The following is a 10,446-nucleotide window of genomic DNA, read 5'->3' as shown; positions in this document are numbered from 1 at the left end:
CTACTAGACTGTTACACCTTCCTCTTTATTTCTATACAGTCTTCTAGTGCATCCCAGAATATGGTAGGTGCTGAGTCAACATTTATAGCATGAAGAATTATTAATATAAATTAAATAGCAGAATGATGATAAATCATGCTGTTGAATATCGGCAGTGAAAAGCTTACATAATTATTATGCTTGGAAACACTGGTGGCGCAGTGGTTAAGAGCTGTGCCTGCTAACCAAAAGTTGGCAGTTTGAATCCACCACATGATCCATAGAAACCCTGTGGAGCACTTCTACTCTATTCCTTAGGGTCACTATGAGTCGGAATCGAATGCATTGCAATGGGTTTGGTTACTTTTTGGTTAGCAATGAAGGACTTCTGGTGGCATAATGATTAAGCACTTGGCTGCTAACAAAAAGGTTGCTGGTTCAAACTCACCCTGTGGCTCTAAGGGAGAAAGGCCTGGCAACCTGCTCCTGTGAAGATGCTTGTCTTTCGGTACAGTCGAGGCACTTCCAACTCATAGTGAACCTATGTGCAACAGAAAGAAACACTGCCGGTCCTGCACCATCCTCACAATCGTTGTTATGCTTGACCACTTTGTTGCAGACACTGTGTCAGTCCATCTCACTGAGGGCCTCCCTCTCTTTCACGGACCCTCTACCTTACCAAACATGTCCTTCTCCGGACACTGGCCTCTCCTGATAACATATCCAAAGGAAAGATGACAGCCTAGGAAGCCCTACAGGGCAGTTGTATTCTGTCACATGGGGTTCATGTGAGTTGGAATCAACTCCAAAGCACCCAATAACAACAGCTTAGCAGTGAACCAAAGGTTGAGCGTGTTTCTTTGGGGTGAAGGATTCTGTTGACAACAAAAGCAGAAAAACACAATGAAATTGAAATATTGATGGGGTGTTAGCTGGCTGAGCCTAAGCAGGCAGAAGAGGACTGGCTGAGAGAAGCACAAGGCAGCCCCAGAGGGGAGTAAAAATCAACCCACCAGTCTGTAGAGGTAGAGATAATTTTCTGTAAGTGATACTGTGAGTTACAATAGCAATGGTAAGCACAAAGAACTTCCACTAGAGTCTCGGACCTTTGAGGATGAGGAGATTTACAACATGCTCTAAGATGAAGGCTCTGTGGGTAAATTAGGTCTGGAAATTGAACTCAGAAATCACCCTGGCTGGTTTTGAGTTGGGTCTTTGACAAAAGTAGTATTTTATCCAGAAGAGTTGCTTACAATGGCAATAAAAACCATTTGAAATAAGTCCAGGTTGAGTCTCTAAATTGACTTTTGTAACCTTCCTATCTGCTTAAAGTTTCAGGAGGAAATATTGACATTTCCAGCAGTGAAAGAAGAGAATCTCAGTTCCCTCAATAGTTTACCAATTAATTCGTTACTTCAAGGGCTTCAAAGGAGACCGTGGGTGGTGTGAACAGTTAAATTCTTCACTACTGGTCAAAAGATTGGTGGTTCAAACTAACCCAGAGGTGCCTTGGAAGACAGACCTGGCAATCTGCCTCTAAAAGTTTGCAGGCATTGAAAACCCTCTGGAGGCCAGTTCTTCGCCATGATTCGGCTCGATCCGATGGCAACTACCAATAAGAAGGGCTTCATCAACTGTGCACGCTGGGTATTATCATTCTCTACTGCTGTCATAACAAATGACCATCCACTTAGTGGCATGAAATGGAGTCCTTGGTCAGAGCAAAGGGTTAAGCATCCAGCTGGTAACACAAAAGTGGGAAATTCAAGCCTACTCAGAGGTGCTGTGAAATAACGGCTGGGTGATCTACTTCTGAAAAAACAACCGTTGAAAACTCTATGGAGCACAGTTCTACTCTGACACACATGGGGGAGCCATGAGTCAGAATCCACTGGAAAGCAATGAGTTTTGATTTTTTTTTTTTTATTCCTGATGGCTATGGAGTCCCTGGATGGTTAAAACAGCTAAGGAAGTCAGATGATAAGCCAAAGGTTGGAGATGTGAGTCCACCCAGAGGAACCTAGAAAAAAGGACTGGTAATCTACTTCTGAAAAATCAGCCACTGAAAACCCTACAGAGCCCAGTCCTACTCTGACACACATGGGGTCACCATGAATCAGGCTCAACTCCAGGGCAACTGGTTTGGTTTTTGTTTTTAGAGGTTACCTTAGTTATCTAGTGCTGCTATAAGAGAAATACTACAAGAAGATGGCTTTAACAAAGAGAAGTTTATTCTCTCACAGTCTGGTACAGTATAAGTTCAAATTCAGGACATCAGCTCCAGGGAAGGTTTTTTTCTCTCTGTAGGCTCTGGGGGAAGGTTCTTCTCATCAATCTTCTCCTGGTCTAGGAGCTTCTTATCACAGGAACCCCAGGTTCAGAGGATGCACTCTGCTCCCAGCTCTGCTTTCTTCCTGGTAAGAGGTACCCCTGTCTGTCTGCTCTCTTCTCTCTTTTATATCTCAAAGAGGATTGACTCAAGACACAACCTCATCTTGTAGATTGAGTCCAGCCTCATTATTGTAACTGTCTCTAATCCTGCCTCGTTAACATCATAGAGGTAGGATTTACAATACATGGGAGGATCACACCAGATGACAAAATGGTGGACAATCTCATAATACTGGGAACCATGGCCTAGCCAAGTTGACACATATTTTGGGGGAGCACCACCATCAACACCCATGGAAGCAGCAGTCCAGATATCAAATGATCAAATGATGCACTGCATTGGGTAAATCTGTTGCAAAAGATCTCTTTAAAGTGTTAAAAAGCAAAGATGTCACTTTGAGCACTAAGGTGCACCTGACACAAGCCATGGTATTTCAATATATTACCCTACATAACCACCATAAATACATACTCCAGTGTTTGCATTTTGTTGACAGTGTTTTCACCTTCTCTTTTTCTGTCTGGTCTTCAGCAATACTTTCTAAGGCATCTAGATTTTTAGGGTAGGATTTCAAAATTGCGCTCTTTGCTACAATATGCACGTTCTTACATGTATTAGAAAGACTTTTTAATCCTCAGCCATTGCCTAAATACATTTAAAAAACTGCCCTTTGGTGAGTAGAGGTGGCAAAAAATGTGTACAGTAACTGAACAGTAGAAAAAACTCAACTGTTCCTGGACAACAATCTGCTGAGCTATGTCCTACAAGATTAAGTGAATGAACAGCATGTGGCATGAAAATGGCATATTCATTATGTTCTAAAACTTTCTGTTGCATGTCTTTGTAACATCCTGACATACTGGCAGCATTGTCATATGACTGGCCTCTGCACTTAGAAAAGGTGATTTTGTAAGCTTCTCATACATAGTGAAGTATTTGATTTGCAACTCCTTCACTGATATGAATTTTTAAGCTAGTAATTGTGACAAATCACTCAAGGGGGTTTTCCATCTGTTGTAGATCTGTATCTTAAAACCATACTTAGCAGCTCTGTATGAGAAGGGTCATGAGTGGAATCTACAGGTAAACTGAAAGATTGAGCTATTCTTATTTTGCTGAAAATAGTTGATCAAACTTTATCACTTTTTACCTTTATTAATTTCTCACACGTTTTTGTAGACATACGATGGGTTGCTTTTCTGTGTTATCATATTTTGAGATGTGACCTGCTAAAATTGGATCAAACTGAGCAACAAGTTCAAGTAAACCCCCAAAATTTCCATTTTGTGGGAACCCAAACACTTCATGTCTTTCTCAGAACTGTAGTCCACGTTCAGTGATTGTTAGAATGACAGCAATAATGCATTGCACAATGAGTTTCCAATATTGACAGTCTTCATTAATTTGTGTTTCTAGCTCACATGTTAAGCCAAAACCATGTCTTCAGTTTAAATACGACAACATACAATCTCTGTGAATTGATCTGCTTTCACGTTTATCGATCATATTTGAGTTGTGCTAGTTCCTAAATCCACCCTTAGCAAATCAAGAATTAAATGATTTAGGGCTAAATAGTTGTCAATCAAAACAATATGCAAAGCCCACTGATGGAGAAGACGGTAGCTGCTCTCTCTCATAATTTCCACCACTAGCTTTGCACCCTATAAATATCTTCTGGCTACAGAATTTTGTTTGTTTACCATCCAGAAAATTTTGACATGAATTTTCAAATGGTCCATTGTGATGCTGACAATCACTTGGCCTTCTTTCAATCTGATAATTTATATCATTAGAAGAAAAGTTATTCCCCAAAGTAGGATCTGCATTTCTGTTATTTACAAGGTCTGCAGATTCAACAATTTCAGATGCTAAGGTCATTTCACTTTCTACACCATTATTAACTTTTTATTACCTCAAGGAATGGATGCAAAATTTGGAACAAATTCTGTTATGCTCATATTGCTATTCGTAATTTCAGAACTATTGGTGCTAGTACAATGATCTGTACCCACTAAACTCGAGTGTTCAAGGGAAGATGTCTCTTCTCATTCATTACGTTTAAAAAAGGAAGTTAAATCTGGAATTGTCTTTAGGGATTCACAAATCCTTTTCTCTTTATCTTCTAAAAGTTTTCATTTTTTGCACTCCAGTTAGTTGTTACTGTTTCATTTTACGTGGTATATCCATATTATGGCACTTAAAAAAAAATTAGTTCTAGCACTATTGTCGTTAGGTGCTTTAGAGTAGGTTTGACTCATAGGGACCTTAAGTACAACAGAATGAAACACTGCCCAATCCTGTTGCCCTCCTCACAATCATTGTACACTTGAGCCCATTGTTGTAGCCACTGTGTCAGTCCACGTCGTTGAGGATCTTCCAATTTTTTGCTGACCCTCTACTTTACCAAGCAAGAAATGCTTCTCCAGGAACTGATCCCTCCTGATAACATGTCCATAGCCAATACATTTAAATAATTGAACATAAATAAAATTTATGAAACCAGTAAAATTTATAAAATAAAATTTACATTCGAGTTTGGACATTAACACAAAATTCATGTTCAAAAATCAGTAAGTAGAAAAGAAATTTGATTTGGACCATGTAATTTGTTCTTCAGGTCTGAGACAGTCAAAAGGAATCAAGCTTACAAGGTAGTGAGAAATAATTTCATTAGTTTGTCCTATGATGTTTGTCAGCAGGCCCTTCGTAGAACATCATGGGTGTTTTTCATCTTGAAATACCTAAAAACTTGTGCACTCTCTTTCCATTCTTTGATGCGACATCTTTAAAGTTAAATGGACTATTGCTGATATCTGTCAGTGGTGACAGCAATCCAAAGAGCATGACACAAATACAACGGTATGCTCAGAGTCTTAAGAGGAGTTTTGGCTCGCTTTGCACAGGACTTGACAAGACAAGTCACAAGTCACAGTGAATGTGAGGTTATTTATACCTGACTGATCTGAAATGAAAAGGAAAATATAATTATTATCATATGCAAAATTTATAAAAGTATATTTTATTTCCTTGCAGAATTCTTCCACACCCATAATGGATATACCAATAGCAGCAACTCTTAACCGGCAAGTTTGTTTTGTAAAGTCATAATATTGGTTTCTTAAAAGAAAGACAGTCTTGGACAGTCTTTTTAACAAATGGTGCAGGTATAACTGGATATCCATCTGCAAAAAAATGAAACAACACCCACACCTCATTCCATGCACAAAAGCTAACTCAAAATGGATCAAAGACCTAAATATAAAATCTAAAAGGATAAAGATCATTGAAGAAAAAATAGGGACAATGTTAGGAGCCCTAATACATGGCATAAACTGTATACAAAAGATTATTAAGAATGCAGAAGAAAAACTAGACACCTGGGAGCTCCTAAAAATTACGCACCTTAGCTCATCCAAGAACTTCACCAAAAGAGTAAAATGTCTACCTACAGACTGGGAAAACTTTTTAGCTATGACATTTCTGATCAGTGTCTGATCTCTAAAATCTACAGGTTACTGCAAAAATGCAACTACAAAAAGACAAATAACCCAATTTAAAAATGGGCAAAAGATATGAATAGATACTTCACTAAAGAAGACATTCAGGTAGCTAACGCATACATGAGGAAATGTTCACAATCATCAGCCGTTAGAGAAATGCAGATCAAAATTACAATGAGATTTCATCTCACTCCAACAAGGCTGGCATTAATCCCCAAAAAACACAAAATAATAAATGTTGGAGAGGCTGCGGAGAGATTGGAACACTTCTGCACTGCCGGTGAGAATGTCAAATGGTACAACCACTTTGGAAATCGATTTGGCGCTTCCTTAAAAAGCTGGAAATAGAACTACCATACGATCCACCAATCCCACTCCTTGGAATATATCCTAGAGAAATAAGAGCCTTTAAACAAAGAGATATATGCACACCCATGTTTACTGCAGCTCTGTTTACAACAGCAAAAAGATGGAAGTAACCAAGGTGCCCATCAATGGATGAATGGGTAAATAAATTAGGGTTTATTCACACAATGGAATACTATGCATCAATAAAGAACAGTGACGAATCTGTGAAACATTTCATCACATGGAGGAACCTGGAAGGCATTAATGCTGAGTGAAATTAGTCAGTTGCAAAAGGACAAACATTGTATAAGACCACTATTACAAGAACTTGAGAAATTGTTTAAACCAAGAAGAAAACATACTTTTGTGGTTACGAGATGGGGGACAGAGGAAGGGTGGGACAGCGGCATTCACTAATTAGATAGTAGATAGGAACTACTTTAGGTGAAGGGAAAGATAGCACACAATACAGGTGAGGGCAGCAAAACTGGACTAAACCAAAAGCAAAGAAGTTTTCTGAATAAACTGAATGCTTCGAAGGCCAGCGTACCAGGGGCAGGGGTCTGTGGGCCATGGTTTCAGGGGACATCTAAGTCAGTTGGCATGATAAAATCTATTAAGAAAACATTCTGCTTCCCACTTTGAAGAGTGGCGTCTGGGGTCTTCAAAGCGAGCAAGCAGGCATCTGTGATGCATCAATAGGTCTCAAACCACCTGGATCAAAGGAGAATGAAGAACACTGAGGACTCAAGGTGATTACGAGCCCAAGAGACAGAAACAGCCACATAAACCAGTGACTACATCATCCTGAGGCCAGAAGAACTAGATGGTGCCCAGCTACAACCAATGACTGCCCTGACAGGGAACGAACAGAGAACCTCTGAGGGAGCAGGAGAGCAATGGGACACAGACCCCAAATTCTCATAAGACCAGACTTAGTGGTCGGACTGAGGCTAGAATTACCCTGGGGGTCGTGGCCCCCAGACCTTCTGTTGGCCCAGGACAGGAACCATTTCTGAAACCAACTCTGCAGACATGGATTGGACTGGACAGTGGATCGGAGAGGGATGTTGGTAAGGAGTGAGCTTCCTGGATCAGGTGGACACTTGAGACGATGCTGCCACCTCCTACATGGAAGGGAGATGAGAGGGTGGAGGGGGTTAGAAGCCAGTGAAATTTACATGAAAACACAGAGTGGAGGGAGAGAGCAGCTGTCTTATTAGGGGAGGGTAATTGGGAGTCTATAGCAAGGTGTATATGGGTTTTTGTGTGAGAGACTGACTTGATTTGGAAACTTTCACTTAAAGCACAATAGAAATTATATATATATAAAAAAGTAAGTCTGGAGGAGGATGTACCACAACCTCCAACAGACTGAGTCCAGTAAAACTAGATGGTGCCCAGCTACCACCATTGACTGCTCTGACACGGATCACAGTACAGGGGTCCAGGAAGAAGTGCAGAAAAATGTAGAACAAATTTCTAACTCAAAAAAGAACACCAAACTTGCTGGCCTGACAGAGATGGGAGAAACCCTGAGAGTATGGCCCTTGGACACCTTTTCAGCTCAGTGATGAAGTCACTCCTAAGGCTCACCCTTCAGCCAAAGATTAGACAGGGCCATAAAACAAAATGAGACTAAAGGGGAGCGCAAGCCCTGGGGCAGGGAATAGAAGTCAGGCGTGACAGGAACCCAAGGTTGAGAAGGGAGCGTGTTGACAAGTCGTGGGGGTGTTAGCCAATGTCATAAAAGAACATGTGTACTAAGTGTTTAAGGAGAAGCTAGTTTGTTCTGTAAACCTTCATCTAAAGTATGATAAAAAAAAATCACAACCTTGGACACACTATGGGGCAGTTCTACCCTGCCCTACAGGGCAGCTACGTGTCGGAATGGACTGGATGGCGGTAGGTTTTTTGTTGTTGTTTGTTTCTGGCATCTTTTTGGGAAAAAAAAAATGGGCAGGTAGTGGGGGCAGCTGATGGGAGGGTGAAGCAAAAATCAACAAGGAATCACATGCATCCCATTACAAAAAAGGAAAAGGTTTTGGCCCTTCAATAATCCCCTTGTTCCATTATAACACTAGGTAACAGTTCAGATTTTAATTATGTGCTTGCTTTCCCAAAGAGGGTGAAGTTGTTATCTATAATTACACAAGGTTTATCTTTTATCAGAGGACGCTGAGTGGTACAAATGGTTTGCCATCAGCTGCTAAATTAAAGGAAACTTGGTGGCTCAGTGGTTAAGTGCTACAGCTTCTAACCAAAAGGTTGGTAGTTCGAATCCACCATGCACTCTTTGGAAACTCTATGGGGCAGTTCTACTCTGTCTTATAGGGTCACTATGCATCAGAATCGACTCATTGGCAACAGGTTTGATTTTCCTTTTTTTGGCTAACTTAAAGTTTGAACTCACCCATAGGTTCTGTGGAAGAAAGGCCAGGTGATCTACTTTTGTAAATATGATAGCTGAGAGAAGGCTGTGGAGTAGCTCTACTCTATAACATATGGGGTCTCCATGAGTCGGGGGATGACTTGACAGCAGCCCACAATGACAACTACATATCTTTTATCTCCCTTCCTTGAACACTCTTGTTGTTGCTATCTGCTGTCGAGTTGGCCCCCGACTCACGGTGACCCCAAACACACCAAAACAAAATGCTGGCTGGTCCTGTACCATCCCCATGACAGGTTGCAAATGGAGCTATTGTGATCCACAGGGTTTTCACTGGCTGATTTTTGCATGCAGATTGCCAGCCCTGTCTTACTAGTCCATCTGGTCTGGAAGCTCCTTAGAAAACTATTCAGCATCACAGCAACACTGAAGCCTCCACTGACAGTCAGGTGGTGTCCGAGCCTTTCCTGGACAGGCAAAGCAAAAGTCAGAATTTGATTCTGGTTAAGTTCTTGTTTTCGATGACAAGGGCAATCAGTGGGAGTGGGGAGGGAATGAGTGTTTAATAACACAGCGGCCACCTGTGGGGATCTTTCACATATAAATGGATGTGACTGTGATACGGCTCAGAATATCATACGGCTAGAAATCTTGGTGGCATGGTGGGTAAGTGCTACAGCTTCTAACCAAAGGGTCGGCAGTTCGAATATACCAGGTGCTCCTTGGAAACTCTACGGGACATTTCTAATTCTGTCCTATTGGGTTGCTGGGAACCACAATGGACTGGACAGCAATGGGCTTTGGGTATCATGCGGCTGGTCTTTTCACTTCCCTCCCACTACTCTCTCTTCCTGCTGAGTCCTCTGTCTCCCCTTGGCCCATTTTTCCCGTGATTTTCTCTGAGCCATGTACTGCCTCTGGCTCCTACAAGAAACACACTGACATTTATTTATTCAACGGGACTGCAAACGGTTTACTCTGAGTGAGCAGGGAAAACAATTATATTCTTAATCAAATGAAGATGAATGAACCCAGGAAATAGACTAGATAATTTCTTGTCAAGAACAGACATCTCTTTGAGAAAGGACATGCCACATCTCCCACTCTGTATGCCAAACGGGTCTTTGAGAAAGTCAAATCCATTTAGTGATTTTCTCAAAGTCACAGACAGGGCCTTTCCAAACAATTCAATTTATTGGGGAGAAAAAAAAAAACCTTAACTTGCCCTTGCTCCTCCGGTGTGGTTCATGGACTAGCAGCTTGGTGTCCTTCCGCTATCTTCCTTGTCTCCATGAATCTTCTCTTTTATAGGGACACCCATTGTATAGGATTGGGACCAACCCTACCCCAGTATGACCTCATGTTAACCTAACTGATACCATCTTCAAAGACCACATTTCCCAGCCAGGTCACAGGTACCAGGGCTTAGGACCACAACATACATTTTTGAGTGGACACAACTCAACCCATAACAACAGGAATTACTGGCACTTGTTAGAAATGCAGAGTCTCAGCCCCCACCCCAGACCGACTGGTTTAGACCTTGCATTTTGACAAGATAACTGGGAGATTCCAATGTATATTAAAATCTGAGAAATAGTTCTCTAGACCAGTAGGCCTCAGTCTTAGCTGTACGTTGGGGTCTCTTGGGAAGCATCTGATGGAATATCTCTGGGATGTGGCCTGAACAACAAAACAACAAAAATTCTAATACACAGCCAAGGTTAAGAGCCACTACTTTAATCTCAGTCTGACATATTAGGTGAGTTGCCTTTTCATACAGGTATCGGGCCACCCATCACTCACATAATTGCAATCCTCAGTCTAAGATATGC

General features: G+C 41.3%; 1 pseudogene; it reads left to right on the top strand.

Annotated features, from left to right (window-relative positions):
• The first annotated feature begins 1,563 nt into the window (after positions 1–1,563).
• Positions 1,564–10,446, top strand: part of LOC126069888 (testis-specific Y-encoded protein 3-like) — a 39,963-nt pseudogene continuing 31,080 nt past the window's right edge.

This window comes from Elephas maximus (genome assembly GCF_024166365.1).
Source record: "Elephas maximus indicus isolate mEleMax1 chromosome Y unlocalized genomic scaffold, mEleMax1 primary haplotype SUPER_Y_unloc_1, whole genome shotgun sequence".
Classification (NCBI taxonomy): Eukaryota; Metazoa; Chordata; class Mammalia; order Proboscidea; family Elephantidae; genus Elephas; species Elephas maximus.
The sequence above is the reverse complement of the archived record's forward strand: the minus strand, read 5'-3'. Positions and strand labels throughout refer to the sequence as shown.